This window comes from Phyllobates terribilis, unplaced genomic scaffold (genome assembly GCF_046119375.1).
Source record: "Phyllobates terribilis strain yellow unplaced genomic scaffold, ASM4611937v1 Scaffold_8__6_contigs__length_399053987, whole genome shotgun sequence".
Taxonomy (NCBI): domain Eukaryota; kingdom Metazoa; phylum Chordata; class Amphibia; order Anura; family Dendrobatidae; genus Phyllobates; species Phyllobates terribilis.
Window position 1 is genome coordinate 162,003,501 of NW_027362768.1, and position 8,489 is coordinate 162,011,989.

At 44.0% G+C, this 8,489-nt stretch overlaps 1 protein-coding gene across 1 annotated transcript in view; it reads right to left on the reverse strand.

Annotated features, from left to right (window-relative positions):
- PTPRF (protein tyrosine phosphatase receptor type F) overlaps positions 1 to 6,817 on the reverse strand; it is a 1,261,345-nt gene extending 1,254,528 nt beyond the window's left edge. The window contains exon 1 of the mRNA XM_073643643.1: positions 6,515 to 6,817. The gene's annotated coding sequence lies outside the window, so the exon portion shown is untranslated. The remainder of the gene's footprint in view (positions 1 to 6,514) is intronic.
- Between the last annotated feature and the right edge of the window lie 1,672 nt (positions 6,818 to 8,489).

An 8,489-nucleotide genomic window follows, 5' to 3' on the forward strand; every position in this document is an offset into this window, starting at 1 on the left:
AAATACAAGTTTTGATTGCATGTTGTTTAGCAAGGTCATTACCACAGGTGTTCCATGTTGAAAAAAAATTGACCTTGTTACATGTGAGTCATAAAGTCTAAAAACTGTCTAAAAAAAGCAGTTGTTTCTATGCAAAAACCGCATGCAGTCAACTGTTGACATTTTTTGACGTTATCACAACCGCAATCTTTGGCCTAACCCTTAATGTTCCCTCAATTTAGATTGTAAGACTCTTTGAGGACAGTGATGAAAATGTCTGTAAAGCATTGTGAAATATGATAGCACTACATAAGCAAGTATAATAAATAAAATAAATAATTCATGGCTCGATCTAGCATGACATTGAGAAATTAGAAGACATTGTTGCACCACTCTATCCTGTTCTTTTCTGTGGCTGATGGGAATTACTGTACCTCCCATCAGTTGGGCCTTAAAATACAGTACAGACCAAAAGTTTGGACACACCTTCTCATTTAAAGATTTTTCTGTATTTTCATGACTATGAAAATTGTACATTCACACTGAAGGCATCAAAATTATGAGTTAACACATATGGAATTATATGGTTAACAAAAAAGTATAAAACAACTGAAAATATGTCTTATATTCTAGGTTCTTCAAAGTAGCCACCTTTTGCTTTGATGACTGCTTTGCACACTCTTGGCATTCTCTTGATGAGCTTCAAGAGGTAGTCACCGGAAATGGTTTTCACTTCACAGGTGTGCCCTGTCAGGTTTAATAAGTGGGATTTCTAGCCTTATAAATAGGGTTGGGACCATCAGTTGTGTTGTGCAGAAGTCTGGTGGATACACAGCTGATAGTCCTACTGAATAGAGTGTTAGAATTTGTATTATGGCAAGAAAAAAGCAGCTAAGTAAAGAAAAACGAGTGGCCATCATTACTTTAAGAAATGAAGGTCAGTCAGTGCGAAAAATTGGGAAAACTTTGAAAGTATCCCCAAGTGCAGTTGCAAAAACCATCAAGCGCTATAAAGAAACTGTCTCACATGAGGACCGCCCCAGGAAAGGAAGACCAAGAGTCACCTCTGCTTCTGAGGATAAGTTTATCCGAGTCACCAGCCTCAGAAATCGCAGGTTAACAGCAGCTCAGATTAGAGACCAGGTCTATGCCACACAGAGTTCTAGCAGCAGACACATTTCTACAACAACTGTTAAGAGGAGACTTTGTGCAGCAGGCCTTCATGGTAAAATAGCTGCTAGGAAACCACTGCTAAGGACAGGCAACAAGCAGAAGAGACTTGTTTGGGCTAAAGAACACAAGGAATGGACATTAGACCAGTGGAAATCTGTGCTTTGGTCTGATGAGTCCAAATTTGAGATCTTTGGTTCCAACCACCGTGTCTTTGTGCGTCGCAGAAAAGATGAACGGATGGACTCCACATGCCTGGTTCCCACCGTGAAGCATGGAGGAGGAGGTGTGATGGTGTGGGGGTGCTTTGCTGGTGACACTGTTGGAGATTTATTCAAAATTGAAGGCATACTGAACCAGCATGGCTACCACAGCATCTTGCAGCGCCATGCTATTCCATCCGGTTTGCGTTTAGTTGGACCATCATTTATTTTTCAACAGGGCAATGACCCCAAACACACCTCCAGGCTGTGTAATGGCTATTTGACCAAGAAGGAGAGTGATGGGGTGCTACGCCAGATGACCTGGCCTCCACAGTCACCAGACCTGAACCCAATCGAGATGGTTTGGGGTGAGCTGGACCGCAGAGTAAAGGCAAAAGGGCCAACAAGTGCTAAGAACCTCTGGGAACTCCTTCAAGATTGTTGGAAGACCATTTCCAGTGACTACCTCTTGAAGCTCATCAAGAGAATGCCAAGAGTGTGCAAAGAAGTCATCAAAGGAAAAGGTGGCTACTTTGAAGAACCTAGAATATAAGACATATTTTCAGTTGTTTCACACTTTTTTGTTAAATATATAATTCCACATGTGTTAATTCATAGTTTTGATGCCTTCAGTGTGAATGTACAATTTTCATAGTTATGAAAATACAGAAAAATCTTTAAATGAGAAGGTGTGTCCAAACTTTTGGTCTGTACTGTATATCCAGGTTTTTTTGGCATATTGAGAAAAATCAATGACATCTGAAAAAGGCCTTAGGCTACAGTCACTTCGTGGCTTCAGATCCCCAATCCTTCAAATCACTCCATCAGTCTGCATGTTAAAAACGTTCATGTAAACTAGCACATTGACTTGCATAAGTGCTTGTGCTTTCTATATGCTACCTGTTTTGCATACGGACAATATACGGATGTTTATCCATTCGTGTGAACAAGTCCTTAGTGGGAAAAATGCTCTATAAAAGATCGATACCCAGACTGATACATCATAACTTGTGTCGTCCTGTAACCTTTTGAAAGAAAGAATTCAATCAAGGAAGGATTTATTGATACTTCTTGGATTTAGCACATCAAACTCAGCTTCTGGAGCTCCCCCTCCTCACAAGACATTACACTGCAGATTCAGATAAGATGAACGTTAAATGCCTCCTTCCCTGTCAAATCAACAGGCTGATTCTTGAGAGCAGCAATTATTTTCATTGTTGCATTCTAAGCAGTATGCGCAATATTTGTTGCTGCTCGAATACAGATGTGCATTACCGACTCGTCTCATTATAATGAGATGTGCCTCCGATAGTTTAACAATACATAGTCTTAATGCATTAAACAGTTTGGCGACTGCTTGAACACGAAGACGCTCACACTAACGAGCGGAAGGCCTTGACAGCACATTCTTGACGGAATGGAAGAAATATTGCTCAAAGCACAGTTCAGGGTGAGACAAATATTATTTACATCCAGTGAATTTAACGTGATTGCGATCTGTCTTGCGCATCCTACTAAGGTTTAATCATTCGGCAAGCATTTTCCCTCAAAGAAAAGAAAAAACAACAGGTATAAGCACTGATCAGATCTTAGGAAAAATGCATTCAATTCAGGTTTGGAAACCAGGGTATTTCCATCTGTTTCATGCTTAAAATCTTTGCTAGGAAAGGGATCAGACTTGTAAGACAATACAAAGGGTTAACACTCTTTGCACTTTCAGACACCCTCTTCCTCCCACCCATAAAATCTTTATATTGCAGAACAGTCTTACACTTAACAGCTTTGAACTCAGGATAAGTAACATACAATGAAGACCTCATCATTAATGAAGGCACTATTGCAGTAGGCGGCTTGAAACCTCATCTATTTTGTGTTTCCATCACTGGGAAGCTAGAGGAAAAAATGATCTCGTTATGAATAATGTTACATATCTTCATTCAGACCCTTATATCCTTAGACTGATGGGGTATTTAACATTTCCTTGCATGAAGGGCTTCATTTTCAGTCATTTATTTTAACTCTTTCAGCACTTCCAACAGCCAGAGGAACTAAGCTGATCAATAAGTCTTATTGTGATACATTTCACATCTCCTTAGATGTATCTTCATATGTGGTATCAATTGCCTGAATTATTATCAAAATGTATTCTAAATGCTTATGAATTAAAAATTAGACAATGATTGGGCTACCCGGCACAGTGGATTGCAACAAGGTGATGTCATTGGATCTTCCGGCCCTTTGAAAGACATTGTTGCAGTTCCAGACAGTAATCTCTCATCACAAATTGGGAAAAAATTGTAGAATTCGACTACTGTACATGGCGACTTGATGTCTCCTGTTGCATAGGTGGCAGCTTTGTGAACCAATTGACTCAGATGAGCTGCCAGGATATCCTACTTGTTTATTACAACTATTGTGATACCATTGAGCTGTACACATGGTGAACCCCAATTATTTCTATAGACTTTAGCTGTGGTTACCAGATTTCGGATACCATGTCTCTGTGCATATCAGAAGATACGTTTAATCCTGTGAGGTAACTGTCGCATTCATCTTGCTATTTCCTAAGATGCCACAAAATCTCGTAGTTTCACAAAAATATTTCTTGTGCAGCAAGTCTCCTTGTAAAGGGTCTGATACCTCTTCAAGGCAAAGAATCAACTTTGTATCATCTCTTAGTACTGGGAAGGATCCGCTACAAACAATGTATCTCTTAAACCACAGGCAGAAATACATTCCCAACTTCCACCATAAAGACGAATTCTCCAACAAAAGGCTGCTCCCAACACTCCAATCGTAGGATCTTAATAACTTACATCAGAATCATTGCAATTAATGAGAACGTATTGATCAGAGCAATCAATGAGGTGGACGGCAAGGAGGGGTGAGGGGTGCGAGAGATGAACACAACACAAATAATCCAGAACAAATGAAATTACACACTGCCAGGTATAATGACTACCTAGAGGATAGATGTACTATAGCTAATACAGGTTGCAACCTTTATCCATCGGGGACACTGCATTTAAAAGGGTCATTCCTTTGCTTGCAGACAACCCTTATAAACCAAATATAGATCTGCATAGTGGGAATTTTTAACAATTGAAGCCGGAGGAGAAAAATACATGATGAAAGTAAGAGCTGTAGGGTTATTATAAGAGAGATTGCAAAAAAAATAATGCCCCTATTGATATGCAATGTACAATGTATGACTCTACCTGTGTGGAAGCTGTTAACCCTTTGCTGCCCCCCATGCATCTGAGTATCCAGTATATTAAACCATTACAGGCAATGAGCTAAGCTGCAAATGTACATTACAAAGTAAAGGTTGCAGCGACTTTCCGTAATAACATCCTGGGGGGCATAATCCATATGTATAAGGCATTCACAGGAAAGCATAGCATTATAATTGTCCATCCAGCATGCTGCCTGCTACAGATCTTTACGGGCACAGAATTAAATAGGCATGTATGTGGGCTGGAATACAGGGAGAGGTGGGCATTTAGTGCTAAACTGCAGGAGGCATGCAGACCACCAGCCCTTGACAATGGACTGATTGGCATTCTGTGGGGGTTAATACTAAGCATGTATGGGTAAAAGGGGGGAAAGGAAGGCAATGGAAGTAAGTGGGCACCAGGTTGGTAATTATTCAGCCAGCAGCTAAATGTAGTGTGGATGAGCTGGCTGTAAATCTGGATGAAAACTAATTAGCTGGTTAGAGAGAAGACGCACCAGAGCAAAGAAGAGCAGGGGGCACCAGGATGGCAAAGGAAGAGGGGATGTAATGGTATTACGGGAAAATCAGATTAGAATTTAGGGCTTACTGGGAAATAATAAGGGGCAGACAGCAGTACTAGCAAACACTGGGTGATACTAGGGGGCAATGGGCAGCACTGGTGGTACTGGGCATCATTGGACACAGTGGGTTGTACTGGGGGTAGTGGTCATATAAACACATTGTTGGGAAGCATTGAATGTTTATAGGGCATATGGTTTGGGGGGCACTGAATTAGAATTGTGACACCAGTCAGATTGAGGCATTGCATATTATTGTGAGGCACAATGTTGCATTCAGCATGGTTTGGGGGGCACTGGTAATATTGAGGAATTATTGGGGGCACTCATCATATACAGGCATTGCATATTATTGGGGGCACAATGGTGCATTGGGTATGGTTGGGGGGCAGAGGATTAGTATTTTGGGCACTGGTCAGATTGAAGCATTGCATATTAATAGGGGCACAAAGTGGCACTGGGCATGGTTTAGGGGCACTGGATTATTATTGGGGCACTGGTGAGATTAAGGAATTATATACTAATAGGGGGCACAATGTGGCAATGGGCATGTTTTGGGGGGCACTGGATTAGTATTAGAGGCTCTGGTCAGACTGAGGTATAGCATATTAATGGAGGGCACAATGTGGCACTGGGCATGGTTTGGGGGCACTGCATTAGTATTGGGGTCTGCTCAGATTGAGGCATTGCATATTCATGGGTGCACAATGTGCCATTGGGCATGGTTTGGGGGGCACTGCATTAGTATTGGGGGCTCTGCTCAGATTGAGCCATTGCATGCTAATGGGGGGCACAAGGAGGCATTGGGCATGGTCAGGGGGGGGGCACTGGAATAGTATCGGGGGCTCTGCACAGATTAAGGCATTGCATGTTAATGGGGGGCACAATGTGGTATTGGGCATGGTCAGGGGGGGGCACTGGAATAGTATCGGGGGCTCTGCACAGATTAAGGCATTGCATGTTAATGGGGGGCACAATGTGGTATTGGGCATGGTTAGGGGGGGCACTGGAATAGTATCGGGGGCTCTGCACAGATTGAGGCATAGCATATGAATGGGGGCACAATGGTGCATGGTTGGGGGGCACAATGGTGCATGGTTGAGGGGCACAATGGTGCATGGTTGGGGGGCACACTTTTGCAGGTAGTGGCTAGTTTTGGGTTACTAAGAAGAGCTGGGTGGCATTTCAGGGGGCTTGCCCCTCATACAGACGTGCAGGTGGGTGCTGTGAGGTGGTCCTGTCATATTCAGCACTTCTCCGTCCATCAGCAGGATGTCTGCTGTATCACTGGCTGATTCTGGAGTATGAGGAGATGCCACCTCGGCTTCTACTACACAAGATGGATCATTGTACCGAGCTGCACTTACCCGCTGCAGGCTCCAGTCCTGGGGGCTGCTCTTCTCCTTATTCTTCTTTTTCAATATATATTTTTTTAAGCTCCCTCCACAGCTCCGGCTGCCGCTTCTCTCAGCTCCCCTTCACACTCTCACTCCGAGAGACGTGCCCGCGCAGCGCGCCACCGCCGCCATTGCCCAGAGACGAGCTTTTTTTTTTTATCTCTCTCTGCGCGTCCCCGTCGCCATTACCCGGAGAAGAGCTCTATTCTCTCTCGTTCTCTCTTTCTTCTGCTCGTCCCCTAACCGACATTAACCACCAGCCAAGGCGAGAGCCAGAGTCGCCTCAGAGGCGGGTTCCCGAAAATATCTGAGGTAACTTGTTCTGAAAGCACGCGCCTGCAGCTGTGGGCGCGGGCCGAGGCGGGAGCGCGCACCCTTTTGTCGCCGCACTGACTCACCTGTGGCTTCTTCTGAGGTAAATTTTTTTCGGAATATGTCTGTAAGAAAAAATAAATAAATCTTTAACTCCAGTGTCCATTAACTGGTTATATAGATCGTCTCTTCCTGGTCATTTCTTTAATTATTTATATTATATTATCCTTCTTAGTAATTACCAGATTCTGTCTTTAACATTTCCCAGTAAAGAGATCATGGATGGGTCGGGGGTTAAATAAAGAGATCATTTACTAAAATGCATAATGAGATGTTTTACCGACCATAGGAAAAACGCCGACGCCAAATGTATCAGCAGCCATTTGTCGCACGGTCTGCATGAACGATACCCCACCCGAAAGGAAAACATGGCGGACACCAATGGAATAGGTATATTTGTGTGTGTATATATATATATATATACACTGCTCAAAAAAATAAAGGGAACACTCCAATAACACATCCTAGATCTGAATGAATGAAATATTCTCATTGAATACTTTGTTCTGTACAAAGTTGAATGTGCTGACAACAAAATCACACAAAAATCATCAATGGAAATCAAATTTATTAACCAATGGAGGCCTGGATTTGGAGTCACCCCCAAAATTAAAGTGGAAAAACACACTACATCCAACTTTGATTTAATGTCCTTAAAACAAGTCAAAATGAGGCTCAGTATTGTGTGTGGCCTCCACGTGCCTGTATGACCTCCCTACAAAGCCTGGGCATGCTCCTGATGAGGCTGAGTATTGTGTGTGGCCTCCACGTGCCTGTATGACCTCCCTACAATGCCTGGGCATGCTCCTGATGAGGCTGAGTATTGTGTGTGGCCTCCACGTGCCTGTATGACCTCCCTACAATGCCTGGGCATGCTCCTGATGAGGCTCAGTATTATGTGTGGCCTCCACGTGCCTGTATGACCTCCTTACAACGCCTGGGCATGCTCTTGATGAGGCTCAGTATTGTGTGTGGCCTCCACGTGCCTGTATGACCTCCCTATAATGCCTGGGCATGCTTCTGATGAGGCTCAGTATTATGTGTGGCCTCCACGTGCCTGTATGACCTCCCTACAATGCCTGGGCATGCCATGCTCCTGATGAGGTTGTGGATGGTCTCCTGTGGGATCTCCTCCCAGACCTGGACTAAAGCATCCGCCAACTCCTGGACAGTCTGTGGTGCAACGTGACGTTGGTGGATGGAGCGAGACATGATGTCCCAAATGTGCTCAATCGGATTCAGGTCTAGGGAACGGGCGGGCCAGACCATAGCTTCAATGCCTTCATCTTGCAGGAACTGCTGACACACTCCAGCCACATGAGGTCTGGCATTGTCCTGCATTAGGAGGAACCCAGGGCCAACTGCACCAGCATATGGTCTCACAAGGGGTCTGAGGATCTCATCTCGGTACCTAATGGCAGTCAGGCTACCTCTGGCGAGCACATGGAGGGCTGTGCGGCCCTCCAAAGAAATGCCACCCCACACCATTACTGAACCACTGCCAAACTGGTCATGCTGAAGGATGTTGCAGGCAGCAGATCGCTCTCCACGGCGTCTCCAGACTCTGTCACGT